The sequence below is a fragment of the Lagenorhynchus albirostris genome, chromosome 1 (assembly GCF_949774975.1).
Source record: "Lagenorhynchus albirostris chromosome 1, mLagAlb1.1, whole genome shotgun sequence".
NCBI lineage: Eukaryota > Metazoa > Chordata > Mammalia > Artiodactyla > Delphinidae > Lagenorhynchus > Lagenorhynchus albirostris.
Window position 1 is genome coordinate 139,056,308 of NC_083095.1, and position 20,913 is coordinate 139,077,220.

General features: G+C 46.2%; 1 protein-coding gene and 1 non-coding gene across 2 annotated transcripts in view; both read right to left on the minus strand.

Annotated features, from left to right (window-relative positions):
• Positions 1-20,913, minus strand: part of ATP10A (ATPase phospholipid transporting 10A (putative)) — a 181,279-nt gene that overhangs the window by 116,942 nt on the left and 43,424 nt on the right.
• On the minus strand, positions 14,221-14,327 carry LOC132506293 (U6 spliceosomal RNA). The gene has a single exon (XR_009535770.1). It is a non-coding gene; the product is annotated as a U6 spliceosomal RNA (small nuclear RNA).

Sequence of the window (20,913 nt, forward strand, 5' to 3'; positions counted from 1 at the left end):
AAGAGCTGAGATTTTGTTTTCTTAACTTAGAAAGATGGTGTGATTGTTCAGAACAGTTAAGTGAATGGGGTACCTGTATGGGCAGCGCTGTGTAGAATCATAGAGAAAATAAGACCGCATGGTTAGCAACATTCCATACAACGTCTCTGACATGGAACAATTTTCCCTATAAAGAGAAAGCTCTTTCCAAACATAAAATTGCTTCAGGTCTACCTGTCAGTTTATCACATCTCCTGTTGGTAAAACATCCCCTGGATAAGAAAGGCAAGCTCCAAGTAAAGTCCTGCTTCATTTACTAAACAGAAAAAAAGTTGGCCAGAAATATCGGGATGCATGCGGTTGAATGCATGTGCTTTCCTCCAAATGGTTCAAGATCGAGGTAGGGTCAAACATAAAGTATCTAGAAAGATCCACAAAACACGTTTTTAAGAAAAAGAGAAGCCCAGAGAACTCAGGAAACACGCAAACCGACTAGACTCAGGCCTCCCAAGCATGGCCCGAGTGAAGTACTCCTTTGGCCCTGGAAGGGGAGAGCTGCTCAACACTTTTTTAAGCTTTTTTAAGCAAACAGCACAAATGAGAAAACAGGATGCAGTGAGAGGCAAGCCCTAAATGGGAATGTGGCAGCAAGAGATCCAAGAATCACGTGGAATAATCATTGTGGCAAGGCCTGATGCCTTAGGGATGAGAAAACCCTTCATGGATTCATTATTCAGATGGTGGACAAATGAAGGAGTATGTGGGGATGAAGAGAGTGAGAGACAGAGATGGACAATTTTCACAACATTTTAAAAAGATCCATCAAGACTCTGAAACTACCCCAAATTTAACATACACTCATGAGACAGGCCTGGGACCTGGGACCCTTTGCTGCAGTGCTGCGATGCCTGCACCTGGACAAACCTCTCCTCTAGCTACAAAATACAAAGAAACTATAATGAACTAAAAATAACTGCATGTATGTACAGTTGGGGCAAATTCTGGACAACAAGATACAGAGACCAAAAAACCCAACTGCCACTTCTGAAGAGCCGGGAACAAAAACACGGGGTCGGGAGCAACAGCAGGGTGCTGCGCATGCCCCCTGCACACACCACCACCAAGGGGGTGGGCAGATCACCTAAGCCACCCCTCCAGCCCGACCCCTGGACACACCCCCACCCTCACCCCATATAAGGAATCAGCTCAACCCTCCCCTCAGGGAGCAAACAAGGGAATCTGTTACTTGTTTTAGCTCCCTCCTGCTGCAGCAGGAGTCCCAATAAAGCCTTGCCTGAATTTCTTGTCTGGCCTCTGATCAATTTCTATGATCAATTTCTATGATCAATTTCTATATTGATTAAGGACGCCAAGAACCCTGGTCCCTAGCAATTACACAACAGGCAAAGAAGGGAAAAGCCCAGAATGAGAGAGATAATGGCTTTAAAGCAGGGTTTCTCAGCCTCAGCACCGTTGGGGCCAGATCGTTTTTTTTGCAGAGGGCTATCTGCACTGTGGGACTTGGGCAGCACCAAGCCCCCACCCAAGAGGGGCAGTAGCCCCTCCCCACAAATCCTACCAGCCAAGTTCCTCCTGGGGGCAAAGTCGCTCCAGGTGGAGGACCACCACTTCATAGCACCCAGGATGGACATTCAGGAACGTGGGTTATTAAGTAACCTTTACAGAAACAACATATTTTAAAAATTATGTGGGTGAGAACTAGCTCAGCACTGAAACAGAAATGGCAAAATCTGCAGCAGGCACCAGACCCAAATCTGTTGCATAACGTCCAGAATGTGTCTCCTTTCCACCCTAAACTGAAACAGCCGCTCCTTCGGTGAGACACGCTAATGGATTCGGAATCTCATACTAAACATCAGAGCATGCTGGCGGTACTTGCCCTGGATTACAGGGCCTCTGTCTTCTTTAGAATGAAGATTGGATGCTGACTTTCCCAGCCCCCACTGGACTATGCTGGGACCACACAACTATTCACTGCAATGCCACACTGCATACCCAGAAGAAAGGAATTTTCCCCAGGAGCTGTACTAGCTTGTGACAGCAAAATGACACCTAAAGGAACATGACCAATTAGAAACCTCTTGGTGAGTTATAAAACTTTTGTTTTTGGACAAATCATTTCTACAGCAGTCTTTTCTGAGTTTCATGGGACAGTCTCAAAATAGCTCACCAGACATCAGGATGCGGGGATCAGACTCTTTATCCCAATAATAGTACTGCCCATTTGTAAAGCATGTAAAACACTTTGGAGGCACTTTTAGAGTTTTCAAGTTAATTTCTTCTACATTCACTGGTTGGTATGACATTCTCATGAAACAGGCAGGATGACTCACATTTCAGGCAATGCCTTAAAGCTGGGAGAGGTCTTGTGTTTTTAACAATTTTTCCTAAGTGGCTGCAACAATACATACTTCTCCTTTGGTACCTAAGAGTACCTGCCCGCCCTGTTTCTGCAAACAGTAAGTGCTTCTTTCTTTTCTCTCCCTGCCACCTGATAGGCAGACAGGACACCTTACCTTTTTATTGCTCCTGCCTGACTACCAGGCCATTTAACCTGTTCTTCTGGGAATAAACTGCCTATTTTCCCACTGTTTTTCCTATCGTATTGTTTACTTCCTTCTGGACAACTTAATTTGTGAGAGCTTTTATATTAAAAATATTAATCCTATTTATTTTACCTTGAAAATATTTTTCTCTAAAGAATTATGTTTTTTAATGTTTGCTTATAGTATATTTTTGTCATATAACAGTTTAAAATTTTTCTATAGTTAAATATGTGTGAGTTTTCTAGGCCTGGCTAAGAAAGTCCCCTGTGCCCCTAGACTGGACGTTTACTTCTTTGTTTTTTGTTGGGGAGTGCAGCATTCTTTTCTTTTTTAGTATTCAAGTATTCAAATGAACTGATATTCATTTTTATATAGTACAACCTGAGGGTCCAAGGCTGTTTCCTCCAGACAGCCAATTGTATAAACACTGTTTATTAAATAATCCTTTTCCCACGGAACTTAAGTACCCACTCTAAAATTCTCATATATAATATCATGTATTTGGGGTTTATCATGTCTTTCTCCATGTTCACACTCTGACACTGGGATCCACTGCACAGTGTGCTGGATCAGCCCCATCACTGGGAGCCCCCAACCCCGGGTGGAGGCAGCCCCCTAGCAGGGCCCCGGCTGCACTCTGGGTGACACGGGGTGCTTCCTGCTGCCACCTCTGCACCCCTGCGAGTCACAGTCAACTTCATGCTGTAGCCCTGGTTCCACTAACTGTACGAAAAGTCCCTCCTGTTTGATCTTTTCAAAAATGTCTTGGTTATACTGGGGCATTATAAACTCTAAGGCCATTTTTTTCAATTCCAAGAGAACCTTGCAAGCAGAACCACAGAAACACATGCACCCTCTTCTTGGAGAACTCACTCTCCCACCCACAGCCACAGGAAGCCTCCTGCTGGCTTACATCCTTCAAAGAGATACTGCAGTTTTCTTCATGCAGGTTTTGAGCCCTTCTTGTTCAATTCACTCCTAGGTATTTTATAGTATTTGTTCCTGTTTTCAGCACTATCCTCCCCACCTCCCCTCTGGGTGCTCACTGCTCCCTGAGTTACTGTGAGTCATTCTTTATGGTCCCAAGCCTTCCTCAGCAGCTGTTTCTCTGGGCATGAGTTCCCTCTGCTTAAACCATTTTCCTTTCCCTGGTGGCCAGGCCCCTTTGAAGGAATGGTTACTATTCTTGGTTAGCACGTTTGGTTAGCTCTGCTTGGTTTGCTCTGCTTTCTAAACTGATGGCAGGTGCCAGCCTTACGGAAAGTGAAGCGGCCCCCAAGAGAGCAGTGAGCATGAAGTTCATCCGGGCTCCCACTGGCAGCCTCTCCCAGCCTCAGGGGCAAATGAAAAGCACCCCGGAGGCCAGAGCGTCAGGTCACCCTTGCATGCACCAACGGCCACCTTCCCCACTGAAGGCCCACAGCCCTCTGCAGGCCCAGGCTTTCTCCAAGACACTCTCCTTTGTGGCACCCACCCCAGTGCTGTTCTCCGAGTGCCTGTGGCCTATGCAGGAGCCTGAGCCAGTGCTCTGTACGGACCCAGATGGACCAAGGTCAGTCCAGATGTACAGAGACCTGTGGCCACTGCTCCAGCATGCAGGTTGGAGAGGAGAAAGGTTCAGGCCCCCATTTCCCCAGAGCCCCCTGCTTCCTCTGAATCTGAATTTTGAAAGCGAGAAGGCTTCATTGATGACAAGGTCCCTTCCTCTCATTTGACATTCTGAGGGGACTAAGGGCCAGAGAAGTAGACGGATTTTCCCACTCGGTGGGGGTGATGGTCTGCTCCCACTGCACTACCAGGAGTCTTCCCGAGGCTCACTGAAAAGCACTGACCTTTGGGTCACTCTCTGACTAATACCACGCTGGGTTCCTCCTGGCCAAGCAGAATGAGGAATCACGCCAGCAACCTATTCTCTATATAAAGTTCTCTAAAAAATTCACCGCAATAACATTTCTCCATAACTGATTTATTGCAAATGTCCCTCAGTCATGACAAGCACGGTGAACGACGTCAAACAAGCCCTGTCCTTCAGAAGATTCAGCCCCTGGAACAGAATGGATGTTAAAATATGGATCAAACTATGCTCTGGCGACATGATTTCTTTTGAAGCAGTTTGTGTGGGGACGTAAGACACCTCTGGAATTCACAGCTTGGGAGTCCAATCCCAATTTTCTCCAGTAAAGCAGTAACGGCAACAGTAACCTCAGGAAACTGATTTCACCCAATAATTTTCTGAGAACGGTCAACAATGCTGGAATTCAGGACTGACTTAACCCCCTTCTTGGGTAAAGACATGGTGAGTTCGGCCATGCTGTTGATGGTCCCCTTCTCCTTGTGCCACGGCTGCCAGACCCCACAGGCCACCGCAGAGTCACTGTCACCAGTCATGTTTGCAGTGCCCTGTGAGGGAGTGCCGTGCCACTCCCACTTTAAGGATGAAGATGCTGAGGACCAGAGGGGGTTAAACCTATGCCCTGACTCACGGCTGGAAGAGAGGAGAGCTGCTCCAAAAACACGCATAGAAGGAAGGCCTTCTACGTCTACGAATGTAACCCATGCTTTCCAATTTTAGATTATTGGGGGCAAAAATGCTAAGAAATGGGAATTGCTAAATTATAGATGTTTTCGCCTATCTTTATTTAGAAAAAAAAATTCTTTTTCTTCTTGGGGGAATCAAGCAGGTTACAGTAAGTTACATTCAAAGAATCTTTTGTCGCTACACAAATGTGCAAAGTTAAGAAGCACACCGCTTCGGAGGAACTGAATCAGCCAGGGGTTCCCACCATCCCAGCACCAAATTGCCGTCATACTGCTGAGCCCACCTCATGAGGCCTGGGTGCCATAGACGTGACTGTCACACAGGCCCCACTGCAGGAAGGCCTGCCGACTGGTCACCTCTGGCCCAATTCTAAACCCGTAACAATGACGACTTTGGGATTTCAACGTAGCTTCTTGAGATGAGGGAGAGACAGACTCTTCCCTCAATCCACTTCAGTGATTTGGGGTTCAAAGTGCTTGTAAATAGGAACAAAAATTTTTTTAATGTTTTTGGGTTTCTGCTTATGCCTCTAACAATCTAAATACCATTGAATTCGATTCCTGATTTTGGTTTTAGCAATATGTTATTATCTTTACCACTATTAATAGTAATACTTATTTTCCCAAAGACTGCCAGGTAGGTACCAGCACTAAAATTACTTCCTGGAAATATTTCTTGAGACATTTTATTCCTTAACTGAGGTAGTGTGTCATGAAATCCACTGGGAAAAATTTGACCTGTGAAAAGGGTTTGTTTCACAGCCAAAGCACAGGTGCTGAGTGTCACAGTCTCTTTCACCCACACAGCCACAGCTCTGTCATGACCCTGTGTGCACACACAGCCAGGGCCAGCACACGGGGGTTCCCATAGCAGAGTGCTGGCCAGGGAGCCTTTGTTCCTGCACAAGCTGAGTCTGGCCGACATCAGAGAGCACTCACCCTTCTTCGGACCACTCCGGTTCTTTCCACTGGGGATGTGCCCCTGTGGCCAGGCAGGCATCCTGGGCATGGCTGCAACCACAAGTGACCTGGACAGGTGTCCTCTGCCTGGAACTTGCCTGCTGCCCCCTGGGATGGGCCAACTGGGCCTCAGGACAATGCCCTCTGGGTGGAAATGGCAGCAGCAGTAATTCAAACTCGCCTTGAAAAGGCCTCTCACTCTTTCAGTGGCTCTTGAAACTTTAGTAACTTGGAAAGGTTATCTTTCAGAAAAGAATTCACAAAACACACACCTGTGTATATTAGGCTCCTCAGTGGCACAAGGAATCCCCCTGCTGCCAGGAAAGCTGGGACAGGCACCCCAGGCCCAGGACACACCTCTGAGCAGGTCACTGGCATGAAGAGGGGCCGACCTGCCGCCCGCATCTGTGGACATCCCGCAGCAAGGCCAAGGGCACAAGGAGGGCAGCACAGAACAGCGAGAAGATTCCAATCAGCAGGAGAAAAAAGGCTTTTTTACTTCCTGCAATATGTGATCCCAGTCTGGTGAGACAGCTTCCAGGTCTCCTGGGCCACCGGGGCTGGATGACAAACACCCAACAAGAGAACAGTCCTCAGATCACGGTGACAAAACCCGATTCGGCTGCTCTGGCTGCCACCCGCACTGGACACGCCCATAAAGGGCTTTCATCTGGACCCCCCAACAATGCAAACTGATCTAGTGTAGCGTAGAAAGTGTGTCAGGCAGCCCACTCTGGAACATTTGGGAGGCTTCCTACCCATCCTAATAAAATTCACTTTATTTCAAATACCAATACATGGCTAATTTTTTTAACATCTATTTCTCACCTTATTTTTTAGTTTTATTTTATTCCTAGTATTTCAACAACAGCAGAGCCTATGTGTTTATACAGAAATAAAGTCCACACATTTAATCTAACACCAGTATTTGAATAACTTTAGTGACAGCACTATCCTCATGCTGTCCCCCTTACAGAGGAGAGTTTGGGGCGTCATTCTGGGTGAAAGGAAAATATATCTCCTCTTAGGTAACTAACTTGAACAAAAGAAAACTCTTTGGAGTGACAGCCTCTCCTCAGCTGGGGAAGGCAGTCCAGTGTGTGCCATGACCCCAGGGGGACAGAGATGCTTTGGGGAACCAGCCACATGTACTGCCCTCACACTGTCCTACACATTGGGATGTGAGGCCCCTCAGCCAGCAGCTCCCCAGGCCCCGGCTTCAACCCCAGGGTCAGCACTTCCAAGCTGTGCTGCCAGGCGTGTGTCTGAGCCTGTGTCCCCATCTGCAGAGTGGGGATAACAGTGACAATGCTTGTACCGTGGGGGTAGGGAATGGGTGCAGAGATGAGCTTGGCTGTGTACTCAGGGCTGCTGTGACGGGGTCTTGGGTGAGAGTCTCTGGGGGAAGGTGCCACCACGGAGCTTTGAAATGCTGACTTGTACTCACCTCCCAGACAGCCAACACCTCTCACCCTTAGTTCCCCAATCATCAGGCCTCAATGTGCTCATTTTGAAAATGGTTCAACCTAGCGTGGAACAGCTTGCTTTTAAGGAAATCACACCTTTCCGTTCTATAAAGCACCTTGCCCCTGCCCCTTCTGCACCTACTGCTCACCAGGCTACTGTCCTTTTGCACCACCAGGTGGGAGGGGCACCTCGGGCCCCCATGGGGACCTCTCCTTGCTAATCTCTGAACCCAAGATGCCTGACAGAACACAGAGGCCATGTGGCAGTATATCTCCGTTACTGGCGAGCAGTACCACTTGCCTTGGGCCAAAGGCTGAGAATCTCCCTGTGTTCCAAAGGGAAGGATCTCATGCACATTTTTATACCAACACAGGGAACACGTGCTCCACATGACGGGGGGGCACGTGGCCGACTCAGGCTAGTACCACACACAAAGCCATCTTTGTTCACCAGGGAGACTTTAAAAATTATTTTCCTGTTTCAAGTCAGTAAAATGTTGGTTTTGGGCCAAGACTTACTTGGGAACTCTCCAACTGGATGCTTGTCTTCTGAGAACAGAACAGAAATTGGGCAAAGTGCACCAGGGAGACGTTGCACATGCCTGTCTCTGCAATACAGACCATGTTGTTTTAACGTCGCAACACGGAGCTGGGCTTTCCTCCTTGAAAACTGAAACCACCAGGCTGGGAAATATGGAGGCAGCTTCTCTCAGACCCACAGGCCTCCCTCACGGAAGCTGGGGCCACGTGGATGCACTGAGTCAGAGTCTGGGACTATGGACCAGCTCCCTCTGGCAGCAGTAACAGATTACCACGAGCGAAGCTTAAAGCCACACAAATTTATCATGTTATAGTCCTGGGGGTCAGAATCCCAACATTGGCCTCACTGAGCTAAAATCGAGGTGTCAGCAGGGCCGCATCTCTTTCTGGGGGCTCCAGGGGCAAACCCGTCTCCCTGCCTTTTCCAGTTTCCGAGGCCAGCCCCCTCCTCCACCTTCAAGGCCAATGTGGTATCAGGCCTCTCTCACTGAGCTCCATCTCTCTGGCTCTCTCCTGATTTTTTTTCTTCCACCTTAGGATCCCTGGGATTATAATGGGCCCACCTAGAAAAGCCAAGGTAATCTCTTTATCTTAAGGTCATCTGATGAGCCACCTTAACTGTGCTTTTCCATGAAAATACTCACAGGTTCTGAGGATTAGGAGGTGGACGTCTTTGGAGGACCATTATGCTGCCTAAAACAAATCATGAGCAGAAATCAGGTAAAAGTGCATTTTATATGTGAGGAGGGTGTGGCCAATATTCAGTGGGATGTGTCCTGAAGTCAGCTCCCACCTGGTGCCCTCATGGCCAAGGGACCCTTGTGAGGGGGGACGATTCCTGAAACAAGGCAAGACCCGGCCACAGGGACACATCCCCCTCTGACCCTGGACACAGCAGCCTAGGGTCTGAGGGGAGACAATAGTTCGTGGGAAGGTGGTCAGTTGTGACTCTGTGGCCTGTGCTGGGTCCCCACTTACCATCCCTCAGGCACATCTGCCATGCAGTCCCCTAGGACCCCTGGATTACTCATGACCTGCTGGGCACCTTCTTCCTTTCATTCACTCACTCATTCATTCATCCAGTGTCTGTTGGTTCTGCTGGGCTACATGCTAAGGGACGAGGCACGACAGGGAGCAAGGGGGCCTGTGATGCCCTCATGCCCTCTGGGCATCTGCAAGTTTCCTCTCTGCTTCTCAGACACAAGGACTGCATCACTAGAGCAACTCACCCACCATGGAGAGTTCTTTAAAGAGAGTGATGGAACCTACACAAGCAGCCCGAGCTGCTCTGCCTTAGTTAGTCCGTGGGAACCAGGGTTTGGCCACTGCCGTTCTAACCCCTGGCGGGCAAAGTCCAGTCCCCATTCCCAAGGGCCCTTGTCACTAGCACCTGTTCCATAAGGATGTGACCCTCAGGTTCCGAAGTGCTGCCATCCTGCTTGTAAGGCCAAGATAGCCCACAGTGGACACACCAGCAGCACCTGCTAAACCCAACAGTGAATTCAGAAAGCCCAAGAATGAACCTCACTCAGTCTGGACCAAGCTGGGCAATTCCCAAACCTCCAGAGGCCTTGGATTCTGCGAGCGTAGACTGGGAGCCACAGATCTGCCAGACGTGGGCTTGAGTACGCCTTAGTACCACCCACACTGCTGCTCTGTCTGCACACTGCCCTGCCACAAGATGTGTGCGAGTGGGAGGCGTGTGTGTGTGGTGTATGCACATGAGTGTGTGCGGTATGTCTGTAGGTGTGGGGGGGTGCACACACGTACACATGGATGGGTACACACAGATATACACATCAAGGACAACTGACACACGTGAAGGTCAAGTAGAAAAAGCCTGAGATCTAACAAGATAGACATGTTCAATCAGCCTCCGGCATCCACTTAGTGTGCCTGGATAAGCCACCTAACTACTAGGAACATGAACGTAAGTCATCTTGTCTGGAAAACGTGGCTAATGACACAGGCGAGTCACCTCTCGGAACTGTCCTGGGAATCAAACCAATTTTATCCAGCATGCACCTTTGAATATTAAATATATAGAGTCAAATAAATGTTTGTTAAACAGCTGAATGAATAATATTATGTGGTATTTCCTTTAGAAGTATAAAATATTATAAAAATATCAGGAATTTTAAGTATTGGCTTTTTAGATTTGCTCAAATTGTAATACATCCTGGGTTTGGAAAACAGAAAGGGAATGGGAAACAGAATGGGAATGGAAAACAGAAGTGGGAATGGAGGAAAAGTAAAAACCCTCTTTTGAAATTTTATAAGGCACATGCAGCAGGTGTGGCAAGCTAATGGTGATGCGGGAGAAGGTTCTGAGAGAACCAACCTCCACATCTACACACAGGCCCACAGGACCCTGCTGGATACCCGCTCAGCGATGCCTCTCCAGCTAGTTTAGAATGACTGGTTGAGTCCCTAGGACCCACAGTGCAGATGGAATCCACCAGGCCCAGCACACACTGGCCTCAGGGCCCCTGCTTCACCACCTTGAGTTCCTCCTGCTGTACAAGGGTCCGGATCCGGGAAAAGAGAGGCTGCCTCATTAAGAAACAGAAAGTCTTTTATCATAATCAATGTTTCAATAGTAGCATTCACCAAAAAGTGGGCCCACCCCCTGCATCACACTTAATACATATTTTTGTGCTATGTTTGAGTTCGAACAGCTGGCTATTTACAGATTTTGACTGGGAAAATAATGCATGAACATGTAAGAAAGTTCCAGATAAAAGTCGAAGTCTTGTAGCTCAACACCCGTGGGTTGTGTCCACTCTAGCACCACCTGGGCCCACAGGTTGGAGGCTTATGTGTCCCTTCTAGGGGCAGAACACAAGGAAATTCTAAATCCATGGGTTCAAAAAGGAAGGCTGGACTATTTTCCTTCCCAAAACTCACCTAGTTCTAGGAATTGGCAAACATTTCATAATTTGCTTCATGAAAACAAGTTTCTACCTTTACTAAAAAGAAAACGTGAAATTCCCATAATTCCCAGAGTCTGGAGGAAAAGGTATTTCAGAATCAAAGATGAAAAGCACATCTGCTAGTTATTTCGAATAGTCTTCCCAAGACATTTATCTTAATTCTTAGAAAAGCCCCTTATATTGCTTTGAGAAGAAGCAACTGCAAACTGCTAAACATAATTGTCTTCTAATTAATACAGAAGAAACAGCCGCCCTGACACACCTTCTGCTCTCCCTCCACCATGAATGCTCCCTGACCCCAAAACAGGAGAAATTAAGGGCAGGCATGTGTTTTCTCCAGTGCATCTAAATGGCCCAGTTCTGACCACAGCCTACCCTTCAAGGAACCCATGTCTCCATCACACAGACTGCCTCCACCTCAGCTGGGAGCTCAGCTTTTCAGGAGCGACAAAAGACGGGCAAAGGAGAAGTGCTCAGGACTTTCAAAGAATGGCCACCTTGGGTGTGAGATCAGGAAGACACCCTTCACTCATTTCTTCATGCAGTGGAATCTTCACATATTTCAAGAATCAGCCCGAATGCCATCTTCTCTCCTCCGCTGAGCGCCTCTGAACGCTCAAGGGGACCAGATGCCCAGGCTCTGAGCACCTTCACCAGGGAGGGTGGGCAGGCAGCCTGCCCGCAGGCCTCCTCACCCACTCCACCAGGCCACACGCACAGGGTGCACACTGGCCTTCAGGCCGCCCATCCCCTCACCCTGCCCGTGGCCCGGCCTCCCACAGGTCAAGCTGGCTTTGCTGGCTGAATGGATGAATGCTTTGAGATTCTGGCGATGGTCAAACATTCCTTGTAGGGTGATGGTTTTAAATGAAGTCCTAATTAACCAAATATTTTAAAGAGAAAAACACTTTCGTTGGTGCCAGTTGGGACTCTGAAATGATGTCCTCACAAATTTTCTAACTATAGTGGAAGTGAAGGTAAAAAGTTCGACTGGGGCTTCCCTGGTGGCGCAGTGGTTGAGAGTCCGCCTGCCGATGCAGGGGACATGGGTCTGTGCCCCAGTCCTGGAAGATCCCACATGCCGCAGAGCGGCTAGGCCCGTGAGCCATGGCCGCTGAGCCTGCGTGTCCGGAGCCTGTGCTCCGCAACGGGAGAGGACACAACAGTGAGAGGCCCGCATACCGCAAAAAAAAAAGTTTGAATGATTTCTTTGAGGAAGATCACAGTAGAACATACCAGTAAGAAAAAAGGCAGTAAGTAATCACCATTTAAGTAATATTGAAAGTTAAATGTGTCCTATTTACTTTCACAAGTGCCAAATATATCAGCAGGCTGAAAGCACACAGCCCCCGATTTAACTGTTGGTTCCCATGCTGTACTACACAACAAGGCCCTTCATTTCACAGTATGAAAATAACACCACCATGAGTCACCACTGGGTAGCAAAGTTACTTCCCAGTTCTAGGGTTTGTTCTCACTGTTGCATTTGCTTTCTTCAAGGTCTCACTATGGCCTTACTGTGCTAGGGGAATATTGGATGAAGCAGCTAGGCATAAATTAATGGTTAAATGAGCAAAAACGGATGACAGGTTTCCCCCACTATCCAAAAGCAGAGTGTTTCTATGAAACTTTTCCTGACCTGAAATGGCATAAATGAAGAAGCAATTACCTTACAACACATCTGGCAAGGGATGCACAAAAATAAATCTAGATAAAGCACAGATGCTCACACAGTTCAAAGCTACTTGATACAGAGATGCTGAGTGTGGTTCCCAGAGAAAGAGCTTGGTGGTGTCACTCTTTGAGGTGTGCATTGCCTCTATTGCCGCTCGCTGCAAAACAAACGCTATTTTTGCTTTTTGCCTTTTTTCATAAAAGCAAAAATCCTCTTTGGATTTCTTTTGGTTAGCAAAAGTGAACGCAAAAAAATAAATAAATAAAAGTAAAAACAAAGTGGCATAAACTGAACTTTCGAAAAGTGGGGGATACCTATACTTCAGCACAATTTATCGATCAACTCTCATCAAAACACTCTCCCGTTTGTCTCCTGTTTCCCAGGTGAGAAAGCGGTTTGTATAAGGAACTAGTGATTCACAACTCATGTATTTTTATGCCAGTATTTTCCCCCATCAGGTGACCAGCCTGGATCTATAATACTTTTATGCCAAATGCTGTCTATTCTTTGGGGGAACTTAGAAGAAGTTTCTTGGAGAAGGTGGAGTTTGGCTTTAGGATTAAAGGCTGGGGGGATCCACACGCACTAACATCAGCACAGGCTTTCCTGGGTTTCAGGAAGATGGTCACAGTTGGGAGGATGTGATGTGCTCACTGACTGGCCGTGAGACGGGGGTATGCAGAGAGGCCACAAGTGGGCAATAAGGTCCTTACAGGAGACGGCCCACATGGTGGGGAGGGGAGACATGATGGCTGCACGGGAGGATTCCTGCTTGTGTTCTCTGAAGCCCGAGCCCTGCGGAAGCTTCCAGCACTGAGACAGTCTGCACTCTAAGTAAGAGCACCCTGGGAGGCCCCAGATGGGAGGGTGGGAGGCAGGGAGGTGGGACCACCCCCCAAAAGAACCCAGCTGAGTGTGGGATGGTGGGGGCCACATGTCACAGTGGAGGAATCCCCAAGAGATGGGATACAGGAGGGAGCCTGTAAGGCCCATACCTCCCACAAAGAGTCTAGTGGGAGCAGGGTGGGAGTGACGAGCCATGAACTAAGGGCACCAGGGACAATTACTGATGGCAGAGTGATGGAGGACACACATTTCACTTTGACTTTCTCAAAATTATGGTGTTTCTTTTAAAACTATAGACGAGAAAAATCAAATGAGCAACCAACCTTAAGAACTCCATCCACTTCACCACAAATTTGCTGTGAGCTAACAAAGGGCACATTTATATAAAGATGGCTTTTTTTTTTTTTTGGTAAAGTCTATCTTCAAGGTAACATGTAATTAAATTTTTGCTTTCAGAAATTTTTATTTGTGCTCATTTTCCTTTCCTTCTTGGGAAAACCTCAAACTCACTCATAGTTACATAGATGCACCATGTGCCTGAGAACAGTGCTCATCACCCTGGATACGCCGAGAGGCGGGAAGATATTTCCATGACCACCGTTCATCTTTGGTCTAGCAGCACACAGTAATTTTTTTTTTAACATCTTTATTGGAGTATAATTGCTTTACAATGGTGTGTTAGTTTCTGCTTTATAACAAAGTGAATCAGTTATACAAAAAGTATGGAACGCTTCACGAATTTGCGTGTCATCCTAGCACAGTGGCCATGCTAATCTTCTCTGTATCGTTCCAATTTTAGTATATGTGCTGCTGAAGCGAGCACAGCACAAGGTAATTTAAGCATGAGGACTTGTTGCTAAAAATCCTGAAGTAGAAACAAGAAGGGGATGGAAGATACTTTGCCCCCTTTCCCATGGCCTGTATTCTCAGTTCTGCCGTCGCAGAACTGGGTGGTAGATCCCATCTGGCGGCCGATACAGAAGTGGTCTGCCTTGGGGTCACCCACGCTGCAGACTATATGCACTTCAGGTAGATCTAGGACGTGTATGGTAAACCACCTGACATAAGAAATTAATTACAAGAATTTTTTTTCCAAAAATGACAATGTGCATTTTAGAATCTAGTTTTCAAAGTCAGGGTCTTCAACTAGAGATGAAGGCTTGATGGCAGTTTCCCCATCACTTAATGCGAACTCCCTGTGATCCATGTAAGTGTTACAGAGTAGGGGCTGAGAAATGAGGAGGCCAAAGCAGGAAAACTATCCCCGAACTCCTCATCTCCTGCAAACCGTCTAATAAGACCTGCTGCCGAAAGCCCAAGGGCCTGGTTCAAGTTTCCTTAACTTTCCTGTCTGCGGTTACCTGACAGTACAGCAGCGGGGTTGCCAGGAGACGGGGTGCAGGGATGAAGGCGTGGATGAATTACCAAACGGACGATTTGAGCCTGATGTGTCTGCACTGCTTAGAATTCAAAGCTGCTGGTAGGCAGTTCAAGAGCAAGCCAATCCTCTCACCTGCATATTTTAGGGTTCCTTTAAATATTAAGATGTTCTGGGAAATACACATCTATACTTGTTTGTTTTCAAAGTGTAACAATGCCCACAGAGCTCTGGGCACACAGACTCTTTTGCAACTTAAATATATACGATGAAACTATGATTCTATGTCCACAGGGCTTTACCTCCTACCTGCCTACAACAAGCAATGTTTGTACCACAGTCTGAAAACAGAGCAAACAGTCCTGGCCAGGACTTACGAGACGAGGTCTCCCAGGTCTGATGGAAAAGGCTTCCACAGAAAGTACCACTACTGGGATCCAGGGGGTGATCACTGGGTGGCCAGAAATTCATCTGCAAAGCCAGGGAGGTGAGGTATGCAAAGACGCACCATAATTATGCCTAGAAGCCAAGTGTAGCACAGCCTTCCCTTTAACTATACAGCCTGACAGAAGCAGAGAACTAACTGCCCTGATCTGGAGTCAGAACAAGTCTCCTAGCCATGACAACAGTGTGTGTTTAAATGAGGTGGAGGACATGTGTCATCCAGCAGGGGTCACAGGTGACCTGACACCACCTTAGCAGAAATTTCTCTTCACTTCACTAATTACAACCCATTAACAGCCTTAAGCCACCAGACAATGGGGTCCAGTGAGCATAGGTCCCAGAGGGGTCAGTGTGGGTGGAACACAGGAGGCGGGGAAGGCCAGCATCAGGGACACTGCAGGAGCCCAGAAGGGAGCTGCCGGGATGTCCCAGGCAGACGTGGATCACTCGGGCTCTTGCAGGCTCTCTACAGATACAGAGCTGGGTGATTAAGAGGAAGAAGGCCAGAGGCAAACTGTGCTGACTGGCCAGTTCCTGGCCACAGAGAGAGGGAAGCATCCCACCAAGACATACAGCAGAGTTGGGAAAAGAAAGGAGAGGAAAAAACTAAGAGAAACAGGAGATGAAGACAGAGAGGGAAGAGAGAGGAGAAAGACAAGCAGGGCCTGGTCGTTTACAAGAAAAAAAATTTACAAGAAAAAAATTAAAAAGCACTAGTGAGATTGTGGGGAGGAAAAGCTTCAGGGACCCAGAAACATCACAAGTGTCAGGGACACAGGGACAGTGTACATGGGTCATCGGACACATGGGGACCGACATCACACCTAATCCAGCTGTACCACAGCTCACTCCGCCAGTCACTGTGTCTCCCCAGGCCCAGTCCCACTGCTCTCCACTCTGTGAGGCCGGGGAAACTGAGGCACGGGCTGGAAGATGCCAGCCGGCAGAGTGCACGGTATCATGCAGGACCTGGAGCGATGGTGATGCTTGCTCAGTGCCTGGTCCATGTTTCTCCCCACCCAGCTCCTCTGAAGTGGAAACAATTTATCAGGAGACATAGCGAACATTTACAGGAGCAAAGATGACAGCTGTAGTGCCTGCCTGGCCCACTAAGAAACTGACGCCTAGGAGTTAGTTGTTTTTTTGTTTGTTTGTCTTTTAAACAGTTTCCTTAGTTTCTGACTATCCTCTGATAAAAAGCACAGTGTCAATCACACTTTAAAAATAAGTCAGGAAACAGGAACCTCACTCAGATTCTTACCGTGTTAAAGAACACTTCTGTACTTTGGATATCATGCCCTGTGCTGAGTACAAAGCTCGATTTGTTTCTGCTTTGTAATGTAGAGTGTTATGTTCTACTACTGCTACACAATCACTTTGAGGAAACATTACTATAAAAATAAATAAGTTTCTTTTTTCATTCAAAGCGAGGGAAAATAACAAGGACGCCCTAAGCACACCCACAAACCTTTTCCAAGAACACTTGTATTTGTCCCTGGGCTGGCAAGAATGTTTTGCTGATGATATCAAAGTCCTTTAATTTATCTACGATCAATCACACTTGAACAGTGAGGCAAAAATACTCATTCTGTTCCACTTTAAATTAAAACAAGCTATTTTTTGGGTACTAGGCTGTCTTTATTTTTCTTTGAACACAGGGGAATACGCTACTCTGAGACCTGGCTGTGGAAGGGCAGCAAAACACACTATTAATCTCTGAGTTGGAGTATTAAAAAAGACAAAGTATAATTCCATTTTCAAAACTGATCACCAACCTCCACTTCTGACCAAGTGGAATATACAGGATTTAGTCTCCACTTTGAAACAAGTAAGAAGCTGGGACAAAATACATTTTAAAAAATGGTTTGCAGGACTTCCCTGGTGGTGCAGTGGTTAAGAATCCACCTGCCAATGCAGGAGCCACGGGTTCAAGCCCTGGTCTGGGAAGATCCCACATGCCACGGAGCAACTAAGCTCGTGCACCACAACTACTTAAGTCCACGTGCCTAGAGCCCGTGCTTCGCAACAAGAGAAGCCACAACAATGAGGAGCCCGCCACTGCAACGAAGAGTAGCCCCCGCTCACCGCAACTAGAGAAAGCCTATGCACAGCAACAAAGACCCAATGCAGCCAAAAATAAATAAGTAAATAAATTTTTTAAAAAATGGTTTTCAGACACTGGACAGCAGGAAGCTGTGAGAGTGGAGCAATTGAGGTGAGCCCCACACTTGCTCTGCTTTATTGTCTGAAGGGTCTCAGGTTGCAGACAGGATGGGGAACCAGGCAGAGCCCTCAGTCTCCCCAAGCCGGTGGGGGAGAGAGCTGAGGGTCCAGGGAGACCAAGGCCGCTGCAGTTTGTGGGGCAGGGTGCCAAAAAGGGAGAGCTGCCCAGAGAGGCCAGATGCTCTGGAGACCAACCGAGGGGCCCCTGAGCAAACAACCCAAGGCCAGGGAAAGAACCACCTGAAAAAAAGCAAAGGAAAGATCTCTGAATTTCCCAGTGGTCCAGGAATAGTCTTTGCTGTCACCAGCTAGAGTAGTAAGTTTCTTAGTTCAAAGTGTACAGAAGTGTCCAACAGCTTATAAAGTAAAATTCATAACACTTGGCCTGGTGATAAAAAACCACAGGCATGCAAAGAAGAAAGGTAATCAAGAAAATAAAAATCAAGCAATACAAACAGATGCAGAAATGATCCAGATGACAGAATGAGTAGGGCACTAACATAGTTGTGACAACTATAATCTGTGTGTTCAAGAAACTAGAGGAAAGATGAAATTGTTAAGTAGACATATGGAAGAGATTTAAAAAATAAAGACCCAAATCAAACTTCTAGAGTTGAAAACTACAAAGTCTGAGATGAAAAACCCACTGGATGAGATTAACGGCAGATTAGACATCTTAAAAGAAAAAAATTAATGAACTTGAAGACACAGAAATAGAAACTATCCAATATGAAAAATAGATTTAAAAAAAAGATGGGAGGGTATAAAAAGAACATCCGTAAGCTCTGGGACAACTTCTAGTACATCTGAAATAGAGTCGGGGGGTGGGTGGGGGAGCAGAGAAAAATGGATGAAGAAATAACGACCAAAAATTTTCCAAATTTGATGAAAACTATAAATCACAGATTCAAAACACTCAATAAATCCCAAGTACAAGAACAAGAAGAAAACGACACCCCAGGCAAATCATATTCAAACTACTTAAAAATCAATGACAGAGAATCATAAAAACAGAGAAAAAATACATTACATACAGAGAAGCAAAGACAAGAATGATAAACTTGTCATTGGAAACACCAAAGCAAAAAAGACAGTGAAGCAACACCTTCAAAGTATTGAAAGAAAAAACTGTCCACCTATAATTCTACACCCAGTGAAAACATATTTTGAAAACAAAAAAGAAATAAAGACTTCTTCAGACCTAGAAAAATGGAAAGAATTCATCCCGGGTAGACCTGTACTCTGGGAAAGGAAATGGAAACCCTTCGGGCAGAAGGAACGTCACAGCAGGTGGAAATCTGCTTGCACAGAAGTGATGACAGGCACCAGAAACGATGCCCATCACCTGGTGTCAGTAATGACGTCTGCAGATCAACGCCTTTGGGTCTGCAGTCCAAATCCTCACTTGCCCTTTTCCTCAGGACCACCCATGCCAACCCGGGCCTCATTTTCCTGCGATTTTTTTAAGCTGCTCTGGAAAATACATGTTTCCTTGTGATCCCTGAGGTTTCCACATCTTCAAGCTGGGCAGAAGGGAGTCTGTTACTTCGAAATATAAACGAATAAGCCTTCTTAAATTTCAATTAGGCCACTTCGGATTTCCCTTAAAACTATTTCTGGTTTGGGAACTTATTTTGTGTACAAAAAAGAGGAAATTCTTTTGCATTTCCATTTTTGGGGACAGATAGAAGATAAAGGCAGAGCCAGCCATATTAACCTGGTATTGTGAAGTTTGTCAGAGTCTGGGACCAATGTTCAAAAATTAATAGGAAAATGCACAAGTATCTGCACTATTTGTGTAAGGTGTATACCTCCCAAATACAAAATATCCATTTGGCTTGTGAAGAATATGTATGTAAGAAGGTTCTCTCAAGAAGCTAGAACATCCTTTCAAGAAAAAAAGATATTACAGTTAAATGTTTTGCTGTTTGCTAAAATCAATTTGATTAAATTGAACTCTCTCCACCCCCTCACCCTCTACCAAGCTGACATCAAACCACTGAGCACTCAGAAGTTAAATTCCATAAAACACAAGCAGCTGTGCTCCATCAAAACAAAAACAAAAATTGACACAAATAGCTATTCACTTAACCCAATTAGTTGAGGTTACTGATCAGTTGAGATTATCAATACTCAAAATGATTAACGTAACCTCATGTTCTAAACCAGGAGAAATCTGTGTGGCATTCTAGGGAGGGGACCCAGGGGAGGTGTCAGGAGAACCAGAAAGCTGCAGCCACAGATCGGCTACTTGCACATTTAGGCCTGTTTTCTCATTTCATAACAGCATTGATTTCTCGTTGCATAAAGGAAGGATTGTGGCTCTGCAACCATCTCAAGGTTCTACTTTGGACACTTGTTAAATAGTATCTACAGAGTCAATGGCGGGCCTGTTCCATGGGAGTGTCAAGGTCTCAAACCAGCGGTCCACAATAACCTCTGCCTTCAGAGTTCAGAAAAACAGACTTATAAAAAGATATTTATAAAAATCTTGATGTCTACTTTGTTGTGAAACTCAGTCAGCACTGCAACTGCACAGGAACAAGGGGCACGTCTTGGGGCCAGGCTGGCCTCTGCAGCATAGTATCGTCCATAATGGGGTCTTGGTGCCTGCACAGCCTGACACCTCGGGGGGACACACCCTTCTCCCAGACGCTCCCCTCAGCCCCTCCCAACAGCTCCTCTCACTCCCAGGAGTGGCCAGGCAGGAAGAAGACGAAAACTTAAATGCACCAACTTTGTTATCTATTAGCAGATGGTCTTAACATTGCAGACGGCAAAGAAGCTTAGAGCTCACCTCTTCCAACTCTCACCCGACACACCAGGTCACCTCTCCTGGTTATTAGAGGACACGGGCTAAAACCAAACTCAGGAATAAATTCTGCAAATATCCTTTATTAAGCTTATTGTAATGATTAGATTCCACACATGTGAAACGTGGCTTTTTCCAAGAAAATGATGTTACGTTGGAAATGTTAAAAACAAAAGACTGGTTTTATTTATTAGCCATTTTTGAGGAAATGTTAACTTTACCAAGGAACTAGCTTCCCCTCTTAGGATGATACATTTTGCTTTACACAGGCTATTATTACCTTGTGTTTTAAATTGATGGGTCAATTCAGTTCCAACTCTTGCAAATGAAAGGAAATTTTGCCTTTCCAATTCTAGGCTGATAATCTGAGGGTTACTCTGACAATTGTGTCTTATGGAAGGAATTTTAAGATAAGAAGGAAAACTACGTAAATCTTTTTTAAACCAGAAATTTCCATCATAGGGGATCTTATGATGGAAGACTTAAAATATTTCTAAAAGTGAGATATACCTGCTCCTTTATTATCAATAATAGTTAACATTTATAATTTAA